Raw genomic sequence first — 19983 nt, forward strand, 5'->3', positions numbered from 1 at the left:
AGCATCATTACCCGTAGCGGATTCTTATCGCTGACCTTTCTTTGCCAAAATGGGCGGGATTCACAAGTCCAACGCTAGGCACCTTTACGCCTTACCCCAAATATCACTTCCCGTGTCTCGTAACCATAGTCATATCATATTCGTAACCGAATCGATTGGAGCCAGCGAACGCGGGTTATGGTGGTCATGGGGAACATTGCTTGATACTATATGGTGCGGTTATGGAAGAAGTGCTGATGTGTCCTGTGTGCCTCAGGGCTCTGGCTATCCATTTGAATTGAAATCCGTTCAGTATACGAAGACCCCTGCAGCATTCCACTGTAAATCCCACTATAACGGTATATGATACCAACTTGTCACGTTTGTGATATAAACATTGTTCCAAACTGCCTGACATCAATATAAAATGATCTAATCTGATTTGCCAAGCTATACATCAGAAGAACGGCCAGTATCCTTCAACAAACAGCACAACAGTTATCAGCACTGTTGACTTCAGCCTACCCCCTAGCTGGCTTGGATATCTGTCTTAACAAAGCGCACGCTGGAGGGGAAATCCCCTCAAGTCACAGTTTTGAAACCGACTTCAGCCTGAGGGGTGTAGCTTAAGCCCGACGACGGGCCTAAGTCGACTATTTGAAACCCACCCTAAGTCCCCGTCGTTTGTACTTTCACTGCTAGTTTCGTTTTCCGTTTCTTGTACTATTGTCGTGTCTAATTCGGTCTTTTCAGGTGTATCGCCAAGTTCGGCGATTTCCCTAAATAGATCTATCACGTCATTTTCTTCTTGTTTTTCTTCGTCTATTTGTTGTTCGTTGGTGTTTTGTTCTGCGCTTTCCGCTTGTTTCAATGTTTCTTGGTTGTTGGCGCTTATTCGTACGAATTGTGTCAGGGGGATGGCGTCTCTCTCCCCTGCTTGAGTCTGTTGTGTTTGTGGTAGCACATCAGATCTCTCTTTTCTCAATATAGCCTCTGGCTCATATTGCAGGAGTCTTCTTGCATTTGAGTTATTATTTGTGTTGTTTTCTGTGGTGTCATTTGGTATTGTCTGCTGTTTTGGGTCCTCGTTCATGTTTTTTGGGCAATTAATTTTTTTATGTCCGTATTCCTTGCATATCAAGCATGCCGTTTGGTTCGGGCAGTCTTTGGAGCCGTGCCCAGGATGGAGACACCTATAGCACATTTGATTTGTTGTGTCTTCTTCCGGAAGGTATGTTTTACAAGGGGCCTTGCCCAGATAGACAAAAGGCGGGATTCTGCCCGGTGTATAGTTCTCGATCGAAATCTGTCTGTATCCGTTGAGTATATTTGTACCGCGGTGGTATATCAGGGTGATTTCCCTGATAGTACCACATTGGTAGCTTGTGAATTTTTTCCTGATTTCAGCTTCTTCGACTTCAGTCGGGACTGCTCTGATATTTACCTTGACTGTAGGAAGTCTAGGTTGCTCAATGTGGATTTTCCCTTTATCTGTGGTAATTCCGTTGTGTATTGCGTCTAAGAAGATCGTTTTCAATCTTTCCACCGGTGCTTCGGTTGGAAAGGTAAGATTGTAGGTATTCCTGCCTATTTGGAATAGGAAAGGATATTATCTTTGTGTTCCACCAGTTTTGGATGCGTTCTTACTGCCTCGATGACCTCTGTAGCTGTGATATCTGTTGGGGTGAGTAAGTCCAAGGATCTTGGCCTGAGGCCGTAGGTGACCCTTGTGTTGTTCCTGCCTTGCAATGCATGCGAGTATGCCATGGCTATTGTAAGAAGGTGTTGGTTTCTGTTTGAAACTAGACAGCTGCTGGCGTCTAGTTCCTGTATCTTGTTTCCAGATGTGTGTATTTGCGGCGTAAGTTCGTGCTATGCTGTGTAGCTGTGGCTTTACTGCTCTGCACTATGAATGCCGCTATCGGTTTGTTGTTCTCTGTAGTCTATATACTGCTACGCTGCTGTGAAGCGCGTTGTTTAGCGATGCTTTTAGAAGCTTTCTGACGCGTTTTTAAAGGCGTTTCTACGCGCTTGTTACACCGATACTACAGTTTCGCTTGCTGTACGAGCACCGTCTAGACGGTGTCGTAGCGCTTAAGTAATTTAGTTAGGAGAGCCAGACAGTCTCTCGACGTCTCGAACGAGACGCGCGTGAGAGGAGAAGGTAGTAGGCAGAGAGACTTGACTCAAGAGAGAGTCAAGTCTCTAAAGAAAAGACTCGACGAGTCCTGACTCGAGAGAGAGAGTCAAGACTCGAAGAGGTAGAGAAAAGACTCACCAAGACTCGACTCACTAAGACGAGTCAAGTCCCGGGGAGGTAGAGGTTTTTGAGTCAAAAGGTGACTCGAAGTGGAATTTCGGCGACGAAAAGAAGGAGAGGAAGTAAGTACGATAAGCCTATGTAAGTCAGAAAAAATAACTAGTTATTACGGTTAGAAAAAATAACTAGTTATTACGGTTAGGGTAAGTCTAGACTACTGCCACAGCGGCACCGGATCTCCTTGTTGCACCTGAAATAGCCGTTAGTTCATACTTACGCGTGATATTTTTTTTTTTTTTTTTTTTAGGGGTAACCTGGTGGAACCGCAGTAAACCACCACCCCGTTACGCTTGCGGCAGCCCATGTGGCACTACACCACCGGACTATTGCCACAAGCGCCTTTATAGGTCACTCTTGGGTAGAAGTACCCGAGAGCTCCCTTAAGGTTGCTTCTTCGTTTGTTTCCTTCAAAGTTTTCTCTGCTTTTTAGGTGCAAACGGCTGTCACAAGCAGGCTTTGGCTGGGGGCGTCTGCGGAGGCTTGTCCCGCCGCCACCATACTTGTGACTGGGATACTGGCCAGTCAAGCTGACGAGATCCCGGGTTGGAATATGAAGGCCAAGGGCCATACTCTTCCAAGGTGTACAAGTGATTGGAAGTATCGGTTGTACCACAAGGGTTTCGCATCAGCCAGGCCGATGCTTATTTTTTTTTTCGGTCGCCGCAGCGATCCCAATTTTATTCCAGAAAGAATTTCAATACAAATAAAAGGAAATTAGCCTATATATATATATATCTATTTCAGACACACTTCACCATTCAGAAAATTCTCAGACACAGAATAATCATTCACGCACACATTCGTACCATACCATTCACACAATTGAAATTCTTCCGGTCCAGGATCTTCTTTTCATCTCGTCGGTCATCGTCAGTCCAGTGTTCATTGAATCGCCCATCCGTTCGTCCATCCGTCCGTCGTCCATCCGTCATCAGTCTTTCGTTTGTAGTGTTTCGATATTTTTGTTCAATTGGTTCCCGTTTCATCAGTCCGTATTCTATTCATGTCATTGTCATTGATTCTCTTCTGTATTATATGTCGAATTTATAATTATAGCTCTGCTTCTCTTCTTTTTTTATATTTAATTCACATTTGCATCACTAACTTCCATGGTTATTCGGTCGTATTTAACGGTTGACTAGGCTGGAGGCATGATTTCGCTTATGATTGTTCTCTACACAATCGAGACAATCGGCGAAGTCGTATCGCATTATTTCGCGTGTCTGGGACAATGCAGATTTCCACTTTGCGACAATCGGCGTTATTGGTCTAATTTTACTCGTAATTTCTACAATTTTAATCCAAAATCTATTTTAAGGTTATTTTATTTTTGTTCTAATCGTGGTCTATCATTTGACCTAATTTTTATTGAAAAATTCCAAGATTAGATTTTTGAGTACCGGTACTGGCACTCTGTCTAATCCGTCTGTAGCCATTGCTACCAAATCTGGCTGTTTCCCTAAAATCTATTCATCTTCTTCAATCAGGAACGCTAATTCGTTCCTGAATAGAGTTTCTTCATTCAAATTATCAAATTTCTGTACTCTTTTAAGAATTTTCTTCAAAATTTTGTCGACTACTTCTCGAAAGGCCAAATTATAGTTTGTTATTTTCTGGTTGATTTTGTCAAGGCCAAATTTTCTCTGCATTATTTCTGATTTGATTATAGTTATTACTGCCCAATCTGTTCTGTTTGTATTATTGTAGTTATAAAATATTGCATCTTTTGTTAATTTTCTATTCTTCATCAGTCCTTTGAGTTTGTCAAAGATGCTTTTTGCAAAGCGACATTTGAAGAATATATGCTCAAGATTATCCTCTCTATGGCCACAGAATTTGCAATCTGTGATTGCCAATCTTTGTGACCCTATATTAAGTATATTCATTCGTCTGATTTCTTCTCCCAAGAAATATCCCTTGACTGCCACTCTTAGGTTCAGGATTCTTTCCTTATTTGTTAAAGGATTCTTCTTTCTGTTATCTATCGTTATTTTATCCCAGTCTACCTTTTCTCCTGTGTCCAGGGTTAATTCTGGGAGCACTGGAGTATTTTTGCATCTTATTCTATCACACATATCTTTGTGTTCTGCTTCTTGCCATTCCTGCTTGCTCCATTCAAGCCTTTCCGCTGTATTCAATATGTTTTTCCACCCCTTTGTAACTATGTCACTATGAGGCGATGAATTGTTGTACAACTTCTCGTTTATTTTCTTGAGCTTTGAGCCAAGGATATAAATGGCCTCGTGATGCCAAAACTCCTTTGGCTCTGTCAAGTTCGTTATTATTTTGTATTCCTCTATTTTGCATGCCTCAATCTTGCTCTTGATGCATGTTATTTTTAGTTTCCCCATTCGCTCTCTGGAGAGCAAATGCTTTCTCTTTATTGCCTCAATTTTCTCTGGGGCCCAGAGAAACTTGAATAGAAGTGATTCCATTTGTTTTTTGATCTTTTCAGGTACTTCAACTATCCTGGCGTTGTGGATAATCTTCGATGCTGCCAGGCTGTTTATAATGACCGCTTTGCCATACCAGGTGAGTTTTCTGTTTTGATAAGTATGTGTAATTTTTTTGATTTGTTCTAATCGCTTGTTCCATGTTAGCTTTATATAATTTTTCCCAAATTTTTGACCTAAAATTTCTACAGTTGGCAAGACGTATTGTTTAAGTTCTTCTTTTTGAATTGGCTTGGTGGTTAGGATTTCCGTTTTCTTCTTATTAGTTATTTGTCCCGTCGCTTTCGCAAAGCAATCTAGGTCCTCGAAGACTGTATTTACAGATTTTTCATCTTTTACAATGGCCGTCAAATCATCAGCGTATTGCTGTAGGCGCAATTCTTCCTTGCCTATTTTTATTCCTCTTATGTTTTGATTCGCCATGATCTTCCTGGCTAGCGGATCCGCTGCCATGGCATACAAACACATACTGAGGGGGCATCCTTGTCGGAGCCCCCTAGTTATTGATATTTTATTTGTCAGGCTTCCGTTGACTTGTACTTTACTATACGACTGGTCATACAGTTTTTTTATAAGTCTTCGTATTTCATACGGAATACCATAAGATTCCAATATCTTATGAAGGTATCCGTGATGGACCCTATCAAAGGCCTTTTCTTGGTCTATGGATAATACAATCAGTTCCGATTCCTTCCTGTAGGCTTGATCTAGAGCTGCTTTTATATTTCTTAGTGCATCGGATATCTGTCTGTTTTGGATTCCACATTTTTGCGTATTTAATATTAAATTTTCAGTAACCATTTTTAGTCTGTTTGCGATAATTGCTGTTAATATTTTGTAATCTAAATTCAATAAGGTTATGGGTCTCCAATTTTCCAATTTTTTTGCATCTCCTTTTTTATATATGAGTTTAACTATTCCCTTGTTCCATGTTTGGCAGGTATCTCCTAGGAAGATTGCATTATTATACAACTCTTCCAGATGGTCTTTGAGGTCCACCCAGAAGGCTGTATAAAAGGCCTTCGTTAGCCCATCACTACCCGGTGTTTTTCCGCTGCTCATTCTTTTTATCGCATTTTTTATCTCTTCCTTGGTTATAGGCTGTTCAAGGTGCTGCTGCTCCTCTTCCTCTACATTAACTTCTTTGATCATGTTTAGGAATTCTTCTTGGCCTTTCTCGTCTAACCCGGTCTGTGCCTTCCATAAGTTATTATAGAATTCTTGGACTCGTAGTTTGACTTCTTGTGGCTCCTTTATTTGTTTACCTTGTTTATCTAGAATGCTATCTATTTTCTGTAAGGAGCTTCGCTTCTTTAGTTGATCAAAGAATGATTTTGTTGGCTTTTCACCAATTTCTTTATCTTTTATTTTAGCTTTAACTGTCGTGAATTCAAGTTTTTTCCACTCTAGTTTCTTTAATTCATTTTGTAGATAGATTTTATTAATTTTATCACCGTTTTCTTCTGCTAGCTCCATCTGTTTGTCTAATTCTTTTTTTTTTCTTTTTTCAGCTTTGCTTTCTGCCTTCTCGTAGGCTTGCAGGGCTGATTTAATCTTTTTCTTTAAGGCGTCCCACCACCTCGAGATATGAGTATAGCTGTGTTTATTTAATCTCATGATTTCTATAATATCTGATATATTGCTTTTCGTTTGCTTGTTATTTAAGATTGATTCATTGCATTTCCAGGTTCCTTTACCCCATCGTTCTTGTGAATGATTTATTATGTTGATTTCCATGAGGTAAATGTGGTCTGATAATGGATTAATTCTATAGGTGCATCTCCCTACCTCCTTTGTTAGGGCATCTGTGGCATAGGCGTTGTCTATTCGCCTTTGTTGATTCCCTGTAGTCTTTGTGAATATTCTTCTGTATGGATTTCTCCAACGAAAAATATCCTGGTAATCATTAACACTAATGAACTCTTTCCAAATGTCTCCGGCCGTTGTGTTTTTAAAGTTATGATTTATTTTGGCGTCTAATTTATTTATTATCAAATTGTAATCTCCAATTAGTAATGTGCGTTCTCCGGCTTTAATTAGTTTTCTTGTCAACTCTTTGTAGAAGTTGGTGGTTGTTTTTGAGACCCCAGGTGGGGCGTAAATATTCCAGATTTCTAGTTTTTCTTCTTTGTTCGTCAGAGCTAGTCTTTGTACCCTATTTTTAATTATTAACTCTTCTGTGACATTGAATTCTTTCTTTAGAGTAGACCTCATCAGTATTACAGTACCTTGGTAGTAATTCTTGCACTTCTGTGAATTATCCACCCAGATGTCATTTATATCTAAACAGTTCATGTATGCTTCATAATCATTGTTGCTGCACCACAATTCAATCTTCTTTTTATCGATTCTATGCACTTCTTGTAAGCAATAGAAGTCTTTTTTGTATTTTTTTATCATATTTGCTATTCTATTCCAATTCCTCATTAGACCATTGATGTTCACTGAAAGTATTTTTTTTGCCATTTTGAGCTCTTGGTTGGGACGGTTCATTTCTATTTATTTTCTATTGAGGAATTTACATTCCTTTTCTTGCTGTTACTTCTTCTCCGTTCGGCGGAGCGTCTTTTTCTTTTGTTTTTGTTTTCCACTGGTGTGAAGCCATCATTTCGTTTAGGAGTCGTTACTTTTGTCTCACTATCCTCAGTGTCATCTACTTCTTCTGAGTCAGAAGTGCCTGAAGAGGAGCTCAGACCCTCCAACACCTCCTCAATCATCTCATTCGCTGCCTCACCCGTGTTTTGTTTTTTATCCTGCTCCTCTGATTCGACATCGGATGTTAGGTTCTTCTCTGTTTCACTGTTTACTGTATGTTTTTGTACATTTCCCAATGCAGGGAATTCTTTTTCAAGTTCTTCGCATTGAACTCTTGTGTGCCCTGTTTTATGGCATTTGTCGCATTGTGCAGTTTTGCAATTTGTGGCCAGATGGCCGTTTCTGTTGCACTTTGTGCAAATTTTCGGGGGCTGCGCCCTTTTTCTACTGTTGGTGTGTATACTTTACAGCTAGCTCCATCAATGTTGATGAAGGCCGGTAGCTTTCCTGATTCATATTCTACCATTGCCACTGATCTGTATCCATTGTGGAGGTTTAGACCTTTGTGGTAGAGTTTTTTTATTCCCACTATAACTCCTGCCTTCCACTGATCCAGTGCTTTCGCAACTGATTCATTGGAAGCTTCAGATGGCACTGCACGGATATTGATTACCGACGGCTGGTCTCTGGGTTTCATGAGCGTGTAGCTCTTTCCGTTGTGCTGAATTTTAGGATTTTCATTTAACAACTCATTTCTTGCATCTTCGTCTACCATCGTTAGATTGAAGACGTCAGGTCCAATCTGGAAGGCTGCTTCCATTCTTTGTTTGTATGATTTAAGGTAATCTTTTTGATTGAAGATATCTAGTACCTCTTTCAAATTTATTTCATTGTTTCCTTTGATGTCAACCGATAGCGGTCTTTTGCCATGTAATTTTGGATATTCCATTATTTGTTTATTGTTTATCCTGTTTCCAGGTTCTGTAATTCAAAATGAGCTGGGCTAACAGAGCCCGTTTCTTGCCTTCAAGACTTATTCTGAAAAGAACTTTGCCTTTACTGACCTCTTTAAAACCAAATACACCAATGTGTATTACGTAGGTTATCTATTTTAACTTCGTATTTCACGTTGCGTGTGAAAGACGTCCCGCTCGGAAAAAAAATTTTACGCGTGTAAAAAGTACGTCCTGTCTAAATTTTACAGTTTACAGCGTTCGCCACAGCGGCAAACCAAGGTTACTGCTATCGTAAATCTGAAAAACAAGCTAGAAGACACCTGCCACTACCAATATTTTTTTTTTTTTTCGGTGACCGCAGTCATCCCAATTTTATTCCAAAAGAATTGCAATACAATAAAGAGACAAATTATATATATATTTAGCTATGTTCATTCACACTTCAGCATTCAGAAAATATCAGCCACGGTATATTCAGTCACGCGCACATACATACCAAACCATTCACACAATTGCAATTCTCCGGTCTATGTTTCTTTTTTCGTCATCCTCGTCATCATCCATCCAGCGTTTGTTGCAATCCATTCGTCCTCCATCATCCGCCGTCAAGGTTCGCCGTCATCGTCCGCTGTCGTCCTTCTCCCATCGTTGGTGTTTCGGTTTTGTCAGTTGAAGTGATTCTTGTTTGTTTTTCTTCCGTTAATATTCTTTTCTGTTCTCATTTTTGATTTCCTTCGTTATTTATTAATTTTCCGTATCTATTTTATCGTTTCCGTTCTGTTATTCTTCTTTCTTCTTCTAATTTCTGTTTTCTGTGGTAATTTCGCTACTAATTCAATGGTGCGTTATGGTTGACTGAGCCGGAGATTTCGTTTCGCTCGCCATTGTCCTTCAATGAATGGGTACAATCGGAGCGGCCGGATTGCATTGTTTCGCTATTCTGGAACAATCGGATTCTTTTATTTTTAACAATCGGTATTTCTAGGTCTAATTTGCTTCTATTTTCTTCGTTTTTGCACTAAAATCTAATCTAATGGTACTATCTTGTTGTGCTAATCACTCTCTATCCTATGATACCACTTTTATTGCCGAACCTCAACAAAAATTTTTCGAGTACCGGTAATCAATCGTGGTTTTCGCCTCTAATGTTTTGGTACAATCTTAGGTTAAGCTCATCCATATTCTTCAATTAAGAACACCAATTCGTTTTTAAAGAGTTGTTCTTCTGTTGTATTATCAAATATCGATATCCTTTTGAACAATTTCTTTATTATTTTGTTGACCACGTCTTTCACTGTCATATCAAAGTTCTTTACTTTTTGATTGACTTTGTCTAGTCCAAATTTCCTTTTGATTATTTCTTTCTTAATTATACTCATTATGGTCCAATCATTCTTGTTTTTTAGTTTCTCATTGTAAAGAATATTTTCACTGTCTATTTCTTTTTGTTTTATTAACCTCTTGAAGGCACTGAACACATTTTTCGCCAGTTTGCACTTGACCATTATGTGTTCTATGTTGTCTTCATCTTGACCGCAGAAATTGCATTCTGTGATGGTCTTGTTCATTGAATTAATATTGAATATATTCAATCTTTTTCTGTCTTCTCCAAGGAAGAATCCTTTTGCAGCCGTTCTGATGTTTACAACTCTCTCTGCATTTGTTATGGGGTTGCATTCCCCATTTGTAGTGGTGATTTTTCTCCACTTTATTTCTTGCCCAGAGGGTTTTGTTATTCTGGGTATGTGTTTGGCTTTAAGCTCTTTTATGCCGATGTACAGGTCTTTGTGGGCTGCTTCTACCCAGGTTTCCTTCTCCCATTTCATTTCTTCCGCTCCCTTTATTATATTCTTCCACTCGTCCGACACGATTATGCTGTGTGGGGTCGAGTTGGTATATAATTTTTCGTTGATTTTCTTCAGTTTTGATCCTAAGATATAGATTGCCTCGTGGTGCCAAAACTCTGTTGGCTCCTCGATGCTGGTCAGTATTTTATATTTCTCCAATTTACATGCTTCGATTTTGCTTTTTATACAGGTTATTTTGAGGTCCCCCATGATTTCGGTGGATTTCATGTGGGTTCTCTTTATTGGCTCGATCTTTTCTGGCGCCCATATAAAGTTGAAGAGGAGCCTCTCCAGTGTGTTCGCCACCTCTTTTGGCATTTTTATTACCCTGGCGTTGTGTACCACCTTAGAGGCAGCCAGGCTATTTATTATGATTGCTTTCCCGTACCAGGTGAGATTTCTCATCTGGTAGGTTGTTAATACTTTCTTCACCTGCTCTATCCTTCTGTCCCATGTTTTTCGGATATAGTTCCTGCCAAATATTTGTCCGAGTATTTTTGATGATTCCACTATGTATTTTTTATATTCTTCAGATCTAATTAGGTTGGGTTTAGTACATATAATTTCGGTTTTTGATCTGTTTATGATTTGTCCCGTTGCTTTTGCGAATTGCTTCAAGTTTTTAAATATTTCTGTTGCCGAATCTTCATTTGTTACTATTGCGGTCAGGTCGTCCGCGTATTGTTGTAGTCTAATTTCGTTTTTTCCAATTTTTATACCTTTTATGTCTTTGTTGGCCATGATTTTTCTGGCCAGCGGGTCGGCTGTCATTGCGTATAAACACATGCTTAGGGGACAACCTTGACGGAGCCCCCTGCCTGTGTTTATGCCATTTGTCAGTGTGCCGTTTATCTGCACTTGGCTATATGAATTATCATATAGTCTTTTTATGCATTTTCTTATTCCTACTGGTATGCCATAGGAATGCAGAATTTTATGCAGGTAATTATGGTTGACACGATCGAAAGCTTTTTCTTGGTCTATGGATATTACTATGAGATTTGTGTTTTTTCTGAATGCTTGGTCTAATGCTGCTTTTATGTTTCTTAGGGCGTCTGCAATTTGCCTATTTTTTACTCCACATTTCTGTGTATTTATGATCAGATTTCCCATTACTTCTTTTAGTCTATTGGATATAATTGCTGTTAAAATTTTGTAGTCTAGGTTTAATAATGTGATGGGTCGCCAATTTTAGGTTTTTCGAGTCTCCCTTTTTGTATATTAAAGTTACTATCCCCTTATTCCAGCTCTCGCACGTGTCTCCCATATACAGTGCATTGTTGTATAATTCTTCCAGGTGTTCCTTTATACTCTCCCAGTAGGTGGTATAAAATGATTTTGTCAGCCCATCACTTCCGGGCGTCTTGTCACTGCTCATTTTCTTTATCGTTTCCCTTATCTCATCTTGCGTTATGGGTCCTTCGAGTGAAGGCATGTCTTCCTCTTCGACCCTAACGTCTTTGATTTGTTCTAAGAAGAGCCTCTGCTCTTCTTCGTCTATATCGGGCTGGGCCCGCCATAGCTCTTCATAGAATTGTTCGACCCTCTGTTTTATTTGCTTTGGGTCTTTTAATTCCCTTTCGTTTTTATCCCTTACGCAGCTCATTCTTTGTAGGGATGTTTTCTTCTTCAGCATATCGAAAAAAAGTTTCGTTGGTTTCTCTCCAACTTCCCTATCTTTCATTTTCGTTTTTTCTATTGTAAATTCTAATTTCTTCCATTCGTACTTTTTCAGTTCCCCTTGCAGTTTTATTTTGGCCGTTTGATCTTGGTTGATCTCCGCTATTTCTAATTTCTGTCGTAATTCCTTGATTTTTCTTTTTTCTATGTTTTCTGCTGCTACCTCATACGCTTGTAAGGCTCTTTTTATTTTGCTTTTTACATCATCCCACCATTTCGACAGGTGTGTGTAGTTATGTTTGTTTCGCGACATAACTTCAATGATCATTTCTATATTTTCTTTCGTTTGTTTGCTTGTTAGTACCTCTTTATTACATTTCCAAATTCCTTTGCCCCATCTGTTTTGTTTTTGATTTCCTATTTTTATTTCCATTAAATAGATGTGGTCCGAGATTGGATTGATCTTATATGTACACTTGGTGATGTCTTTGTTCAGGATGTCAGTGGCATACGCATTATCGATGCGTCTTTCCTGATCTCCGGTCTTCTTGGTGTACAATTTCTTGTGGGGATGCCTGGAACGGTATATGTCTTGGTACCCATGAATGTCTGTAAAATTTTTCCAAATGTTTGCGGCCAGTGTTCTTTTGAAATTTAGGTTAATCTTAGCGTCCAATTTGTTCGTAATTAGGTTAAAGTCCCCTATCAATAGTGTACGATTTCCTGCTTTTTTTTGTGTTTTCCACTAGGTTTTTGTAAAAGTCCGTTGTATGTTTTGAAGTTCCTGGTGGCGCATATATATTCCATATTTCCAAATTTTCTTTGTTGTTTTTCTTCAATGTAATTCTCTGCACTCTGTTTTCTATTATAATATCGTTGGTTATGTCGTATTCTTGTTTTAAAGATGTTTTTACTATCACAAGGGTACCTTGACAGTAGTTCTTTTTACCTTGATCCACATCTCGCCAAGTGTCTTTTATGTCTAGGCAATTGGCATGCATCTCGAAGTTGTTACCGGTACACCAATTTTCCAATTTCTCCTTATCTATTTTATGTACTTCTTGGAGGCAAAGCACGTCTATGTTGTATTTTTTTGCTAATTGAGTTATGTTTTTCCAATGTTTCCTGAACCCGTTTATGTTTAGTGATGTAATCTGGAGCTCCATTTCTATTTCTTGTCTTTGGAATTGTTTACATTTCTTTTCTTACTGTTACTTCTCGCCCTCTCAGTAGAGAGTCTTTTCCTCTTCTTTTTATTTTTATTCTGCACTAAAGCAAAGTCTTCCTCTTGGTTGCTATCTTCTTTTCCCTGTGGATCACTGTCATCAGTTTCTCTTGCCTCTTCCGACTCTGAGTCGCTTGAAGAGGAGGTTAGGTGTTCTGCCACCTCCTCGATCATTTCTTTTACCACATTGTTGTTGTTTTGTTCCTCTGATGCAATTTCAGAGGTCGGGTTTTTCTTTGATTCTTTGTTTATTGTTGGTTCTTGTGGGTTTCGCAATGCAGGAAACTCTTTTTCAAGCTCCTCGCATTGTTCTCTTGTGTGCCCTGTTTTTTCGCATTGGCTACAATATGCGAGTTTGCATACCTTAATACAACCAAATACTCCAATAGCTAGAATGGGCACAGGGAGAGACTACTAGTACCTAGAGAATGATCAGCACTCGTGCCTGTCTGAAAACGACCACCCGTCGCGACCGGCGGTCGCTTCGTATTCGGTGCAATACCCGCTTTTCCGATTTTGCTTGCACGTCCCGGTCCGTATTGGGGCTCATCGACTTGCATCGGTTGCGGGCGGACAGGGTTATCGGCGGTTATTTTCTTCGATTTCTACTTATCGGGGTCGGATTCCATCCATCGCATTTTTGTTTTGTGATTTTTTGTGGGTGGGTAGGGCGTCGGTCAATTCTTCTGACTCTTCTCGTAAGTCGAGTCGGATCTTCCTATTCGAGGCAGACGCGATAGTTTGCAGTCTCGCGATCGAGAGGGGCCAGCCAGGTCTCGTGCAATATTGCCTAATTAGTAGTTACTGTAGCATGTAGCTCCCTGATTAGTCAGCGTCCGAAGAGCATCGCCGTTGTTGCATCGCCGTTGTTTTAACAACACGTCCTGGTCCGTTGAGTCTGGAGGCGACCTGACGATCGCGTAAGTGCGTACGTGTCAGTTTATCAGACGTCGCCGAAGATGCGTATTCGAGCGTTTGTTCGCGAGACGCGACAAAGACCGACTGATCGGCCATCGCCCGCCACGAGGTAGAGAGGCTATCGGAAACGGCGGGTCAGAAGTAGACGACAATGTGTATTGGGCTTCGAGTCGTGTCGGGTATTGTTGAGATGCCGTACGAATAAGAACGGCGTGGCAAGTTGAAATATGTACAAGTTGTACAATGTACATGTACATGTAACGTGACCGCGACGAATGAAATATCAGTTCCGCATCGGATTGAATGTAATGTAATATTTTTGAGCGTACCCATTTAATCGCGCATGCATGCATTGACACTGTTGCCCTGCCGCGGCTTCACAGATATCTAATCGGCTTTGTATGCCGCAACGCGACCAATCGAGGTTCTAAAACTATAACATTGGGAAATTATATCGACACAGACGATTAGTTCATATGCATAACATGTAGCATTCTCCGTATTGACCAGACACCGTCGGCCTCGCTGGTAATCAAAGCCGGCTGCACAGTGCACACTGGCTCTCCCGACACGGCAAAACGACGGGAGAGAACGACAGACTCACGCCCGTCTGTGACTAAGCGATGTGTTTTGTAACATTTTCTGCTCTCTACCAATCTGTGGGTTGTAGCAAATACTCTGCATTTTGCGCCGTTAATATCCACGTAAGAGTGTACCGTCTTGGTGTTCTTCTATTGCTACAGCACTGTAGCCGTTTTGTCACTACTCGAGTTTTTTGTAATAAACCCTGATGATTCTGATCACTTTTGCGGAATTCCAGAAATGCATTGGGCACGACCTCGTCGCTCGCTTCAATCGGCACAGCCCTGATGTTTAGATATGTTAGCAGCGGCGGCGGCGTCCGCGATTTCTGTATTTTGTCTTTTTTCCACTATCCTAGCGTAAATGTGGCAACCGCCTGAATTAGCGCCGGCCGCGGACGATGCTGCTAAACCAGGAGTTCTCAACCTGGGGGGCGTGAAACATTTAAAGGGAGCGCGGAGAAGCGGTCGGTCGCCTGAAAAAAATTTTCGCGCCTAGCGCGATTTACCTCCAATGCACGCGTGTTTCTCTCTATATAGACCCAACTTCATATATTTTTATTCTCTCATCTGCATAACCGTCCATACCATCAATCAAACAATCTGTTGGGGTTGCTAGTATATATGACGATAGGGGGCCGGCGACAATTTTCGCGTGATTGATCGATCGCTCGCTCACTCACACGCGCCACGGGTGGTGCGCCGCCTCGCCTTGATTGCTCAGCGGGTGTCTGTCACCGTTATTGCTTGCAAACGACTTGCTGCGGATTGGTGAGCTGCAGCTGCGGCGAACGACATACACAAAACACTACACGGCATCCTTAATTTGTCAATTAAAATTTGTGAGCGCTCTCGGCACGAAAGTAACATTTTTAAACTTTTTAAATTTCATACACGGAAACGTAACTCACCCACAATTTTAACTCTAGTGATGATGATGTTTGATGTATACTCCGACACGTCGGAGCGTGCAGGCCAAACTTGGAGGTACTGCAATACCAAGATGACCCACGGCAGAGGCGCAGCAAGCCGCAAACACTCCACCAACGCTGCAAAAATCAAATTAATACACAGAGGGGGTCGATGACCCCCGTTACAGGTATTAACCTATAAAGAACAGATTTTTTTGTTTGTAATATTTTATTTCAGCAACATTCATGAAAAGAAATATGCACGTTGAAATAAATATAGTCGCGACTTCGGTCACCTTATACATATGCAATACATATATATAGAACAATACCCGCCATTTACGGTGGCGGGGAAAAAGATTTTATTTTACAAAAAATAAATGGCGAAAAATCACAAAATGAAAATGCGATATTATTATAAGGGCCAGAGAAGACATGGCCAGTTCGCCCGGGGACAAGGGACACTAACACAGACAAAGGCCTCCACCAAAAACACACAATATATGTGGTGGAGGCCGACAAACAGCATAAAAATAAAGGGGCGAACTGGCGAGGTCCGACTGCAGGCATTATCATAATATTTGTGGTGGTGGAAGTCGAAAAATAAAATTAGTCGTCATGAAGTGGGGGAACTCCTCCCCTTAGCATTTGGAACCGCACGGGAACTACAATCAAAACTAAACAACACAGGGGTCCACTTATGTTAATTTGGGGAGGAGTTCCGTGAATCAATCCAGTGTCCAGTTGCCTGCAGTCGAACCCCGTGATGGCTAGCGGGCTAAGCTAATAACCAAAAACACAAAACACATAACAAATAAAAAGCACGTGAAGGGGGGGGGGATCAAGTCCTCTCGTGGTCCCGCACACTACACCAAGCCTTCCAGACACGATGAGAGCCGCGCTGAGAAGCGACCACGGCTCGCTCGGAGACCAGTCTGGACCCGAAGACCGAAACACCCATCGCACGTAAGGTGGTCAGGTTCCCGGGGTGGTAACTCCCCAGGGACCCGACCGCGAACGTGTGCATCTCCACCACCTTGGCCGTGGCAACGCGGAGAGACTCACAGAGGTCCTTGTACTTTGCGTGTTTCAGTGCGACGGCAGCGTCCATACTGGCTACCCCATTCTCGAAGGGGCACACCACATCGATGACTAAGACCCGGCGACGATCCGCTAGGATGAGGTCGGGCCTCAGCCGCCTGTTGGCTAATGTGGCGTGCTCCTCGCAAACGCGGTCCACATCACATCTGAAAAAGGAAGAAGAGCTTGGAATACAATCCAGGAGCACCCCAAGTACCGAATTGTGCCTGTTCGTGATGCTATCCATCACTGGCAGGCAGTGGTTCAGTACGTGGGGCAGGGTCTCGGTATGCTGTCCGCACTTGCAGCAGACCTCACTTGGCTCCACACGTTTTCTAAACCGACCCCGGATCGACCGGAGCGGCAGAAGATTCAGTCGAGCTTTAAGCATCCAGCTACGCTCGACTGCCGTCAGGACGTTGGAAGACCGGAGGAAGCGATTGGAGCTCCCGTACCGGCTGTGGCACTCCACAGTTTTACCCTGGTCGGGAAGCTCCATCCACCGTGTCTTCCAACGCTGGTTCACCTTCAGGTGAAGGAATTTGGTTAAACGACCCAAATCCTGACAGCAGTCGGCGCCTAGAGCCAACTGGTAGAGCCCGTCTTCGGTCACGAACCAGCGAGCACCGAGACGCCTAGCAACGGGTCGGACCTCGGTCCAAAGCCCGTAGGCGTCTCCGTACGCCCTGGAATCGTGCCCTGTTAAACTCGACTGTCAGGGTCTCCGACGCCTCTGGGACTCGGCAAGTCCTCCGGACGACCAGCGCCAACCTTCCACGCGCAACCGCCCGCACAGAGGGGTCAGTGGAATTGACCATTTTGGCGGCCTGGGAAAGCCTCAACACATCTGCTTCGCAGCAGAGGTTGGGAATCCCCAGACCGCCAGTCGTCAGCCCAGCATGGAAAAAGGGCTGACACGCTCTGTTAGGGAGGCGGAATTCCGCCTTCACCAACGTGCGGATACGCGCATCCAGGCGACGCAGATCGCTTCGGTAGAACTTGCGGATTCTCAACTGAAAAAGGATTCTTGGAATAACAAACCTCTTCAGTGCGAGCAGCTTCTGAAATGAGGTGAGATGTGACAGAAAAAGTCTGTCACAATAGGCCTCGAAAGTTTTAAGGGCCTTCTCACCTTTCTCGGTTGCCTGGTAACCCATGTTCTTGCCCAGGTATCGCCAGAAAGAGTCACGATCGAGGACCCGGACCTCGCCACCATCAAGGCAGAACGGGGCCGAGTCCACGATCGATCGGCTTCCCTTGAACCCCAAGGCAAGAACACGACACTTGGTGGGCTTGAACTTCATACCAGACCACCGAGAAAATTCATCGCACAGATCTAATTGTGCTTGAAGCTGGACGCGAGACGAAGCACACAGACAGGTGTCATCTGCGTAACCCTGAACTCTGACAGTGACGCCATCCGCTGCAGAAAACCGATAACCGCTGCTTTGAAGCCCAGCAACGCCACGCAGGAGAACCTCCATGACCAGGTTGAAGGTGATGGCCGATAAAGGGCATCCTTGACGGACACCCTTCCCCGCTGGAATGGGGTCTGTCGGACCAGAGCTGGTCGCGACTGCAAACACGTTAGACGCGTAGATATCGGTCATCACCTCCACCAGGTACTCCGGGGCGTTAAAGTGCTTCAGGACCTCAATCACGGATCCATGCCGAACGGTACCGAACGCATTGCGGATGTCAAGCCAGGCAAGATAAATATCCTGCCTTGACGACTTGGCATCCGCAAGCAAGGACTCAAGCATGAACACGTGCTCGAAGACCCCCTCTCGCGGAACAAACCCCTTTTGTTCCATGGAGATAACATCTCCATCGGATGCCCAGCTCTGAAGACGACGAGCGATTACGGACGCGTAGATCTTGTACAGCGTCCTGGATAGCGCGATGGGTCTCCAGTTGCCGACGTCTTGCATGTCGCCGTCGCGGTCCTTTGGAATCAGGATTACCCGCGACGAGCGCCATACAAGTGGAATACGTCGACAACGCCTACAGACTTCGAAAAGCTCAGAGAGGATTTCTCCCTTGGGGTCTAAGCGTTTCCAAAATCCATAGGTGAGACCATCGGAGCCTGGCGAACTACTGGTGTTTAGAGTCGCCAGAACTCCTGCTACCTCTGATGGAGTAATCGAATCGTCGTCAACAGCAGAAGCCAGGTTGCCCTGGTAACTGTGCTGAGTCATCCAGCGAGGAAAAGCAGCAATATTATCAGTGACGTCAGCGGCGGCGTCAGCACGAAATTTCCGCTCGATTACGTCGGCAGGAATTTCGCACCGTTTACTGCCAGAATCATCCTCGATGATCCGTCTGACCGTTTCCTTCTGATTGCGCCAGAAAGCGGACCGAAGATGTTGGGCTACCCCAGGTCGACACTCGCGCTGGCCATTCAATTGATTGACCTTCGCACGGCGTTGTGCTTCGCGCGAGTATCGGTTCCTAGGGCGTTTACGGCCGGGAGGGCGGCTGCAATCAGAGGCACGGACAGTCCAGAGCTCCAGCTCACGTTCAAGGTGCCCGAAAGCCTCGGTGTTATGAGGACATTCTGACACCAAGTCCGCAAGCTCCGAGCGCAACTCGCGCAGATCGACTTGTGCACGAGGTGCGCTCGGTTCGGGGGAAGGCACGTCGACTTCTATTTGGTCGCGTGCATTTACCGAAGGAGACAATCTCGTCGGGCTTTCACAGCCGCCGACAGCTCCGGTAACTTCGGAGCGTTCGACCGCTGTTCCAGCCGTCACAGAACGTGTCTCGTCCGCAAGTGGGCGCGAGGGAGACACGCTCTGACCGACGGGAGGCGAGTCTACGATGTTCGGACTCGATCCCGCCGACGATATCTGTTTCAGATCATCGCGTGTGGTGGGGAAGGGACTTCCCCGGTCCAACCTGGCAAGGAGCTCTTGAGTAGAGCTCGGGCTGCCAGGCAAAGGTGCTTTAAACAATTCCGAAAGCGATGGAATGGGGCTTGGTGAAGAGACAGGGGTCAAACGGCTCTTCACTAACGATTGGGGTGGGGAGGGAGTAAACTCCCTTGGGGGGGAAACCACAATTTTTGGGGGTGTGGTACGTCGGCCTAGGGACTGTCTGCTATCCCCGGCAGTCCGAAGCCAGGCACGGGCGGCAGGTAAGGCCCCAGTGACTGGCCTACGGACCGGGAATCGGCTAATAAGAATTGGGGAAGGGGTTCGGGGCGCAGAGGAATTTGATGACGTCACGACTGTTGGCGAGTCGCGCGGCCCAAAGGATGTATTAGAAGACGTGGAGCTATCACTACGAGAAGAGGGATAGAATCTCATGGACTTTATTTTATTTTTTGATTTTTTACAAGAATCGACAGAGCGTCGAGATTTATTCGAAATCCGTGACCAGGGCCTAGATGACACGGTTACCAAGGAGGTGGTATCCGACGAGAACGAAAGATTGGCCACGGATAAGGAGGGATCCGGTATAGTACCGGGAAAGGAAGTACAAGAGCTTTCCGCTGCGTCAACGGCAAAGGGGACTAAAGAACGCGAAGAAATAGGGGAGATCGCGTCGACTCGCGAA

General features: G+C 43.6%; 1 non-coding gene and 1 pseudogene across 7 annotated transcripts in view; both read right to left on the reverse strand.

Annotated features, from left to right (window-relative positions):
• Nucleotides 1-13441, reverse strand: part of LOC145456548 (trans-1,2-dihydrobenzene-1,2-diol dehydrogenase pseudogene) — a 355453-nt pseudogene extending 342012 nt beyond the window's left edge. For 5 of the 6 annotated variants that reach the window (XR_013920634.1, XR_013920632.1, XR_013920631.1 and 2 more), the window contains exon 1: nt 13299-13441. The product of XR_013920634.1 is annotated as a trans-1,2-dihydrobenzene-1,2-diol dehydrogenase pseudogene, transcript variant X6 (transcript). The remainder of the gene's footprint in view (nt 1-13298) is intronic. The other variant, XR_013920629.1, reaches the window with a different exon arrangement.
• Nucleotides 13442-15399: 1958 nt separating this feature from the next.
• On the reverse strand, nt 15400-15603 carry LOC145456609 (U2 spliceosomal RNA). The gene has a single exon (XR_013920668.1). It is a non-coding gene; the product is annotated as a U2 spliceosomal RNA (small nuclear RNA).
• Between the last annotated feature and the right edge of the window lie 4380 nt (nt 15604-19983).

Source organism: Botryllus schlosseri, chromosome 14 (genome assembly GCF_051294905.1).
Source record: "Botryllus schlosseri isolate E-star chromosome 14, Bs_hap1, whole genome shotgun sequence".
NCBI lineage: Eukaryota > Metazoa > Chordata > Ascidiacea > Stolidobranchia > Styelidae > Botryllus > Botryllus schlosseri.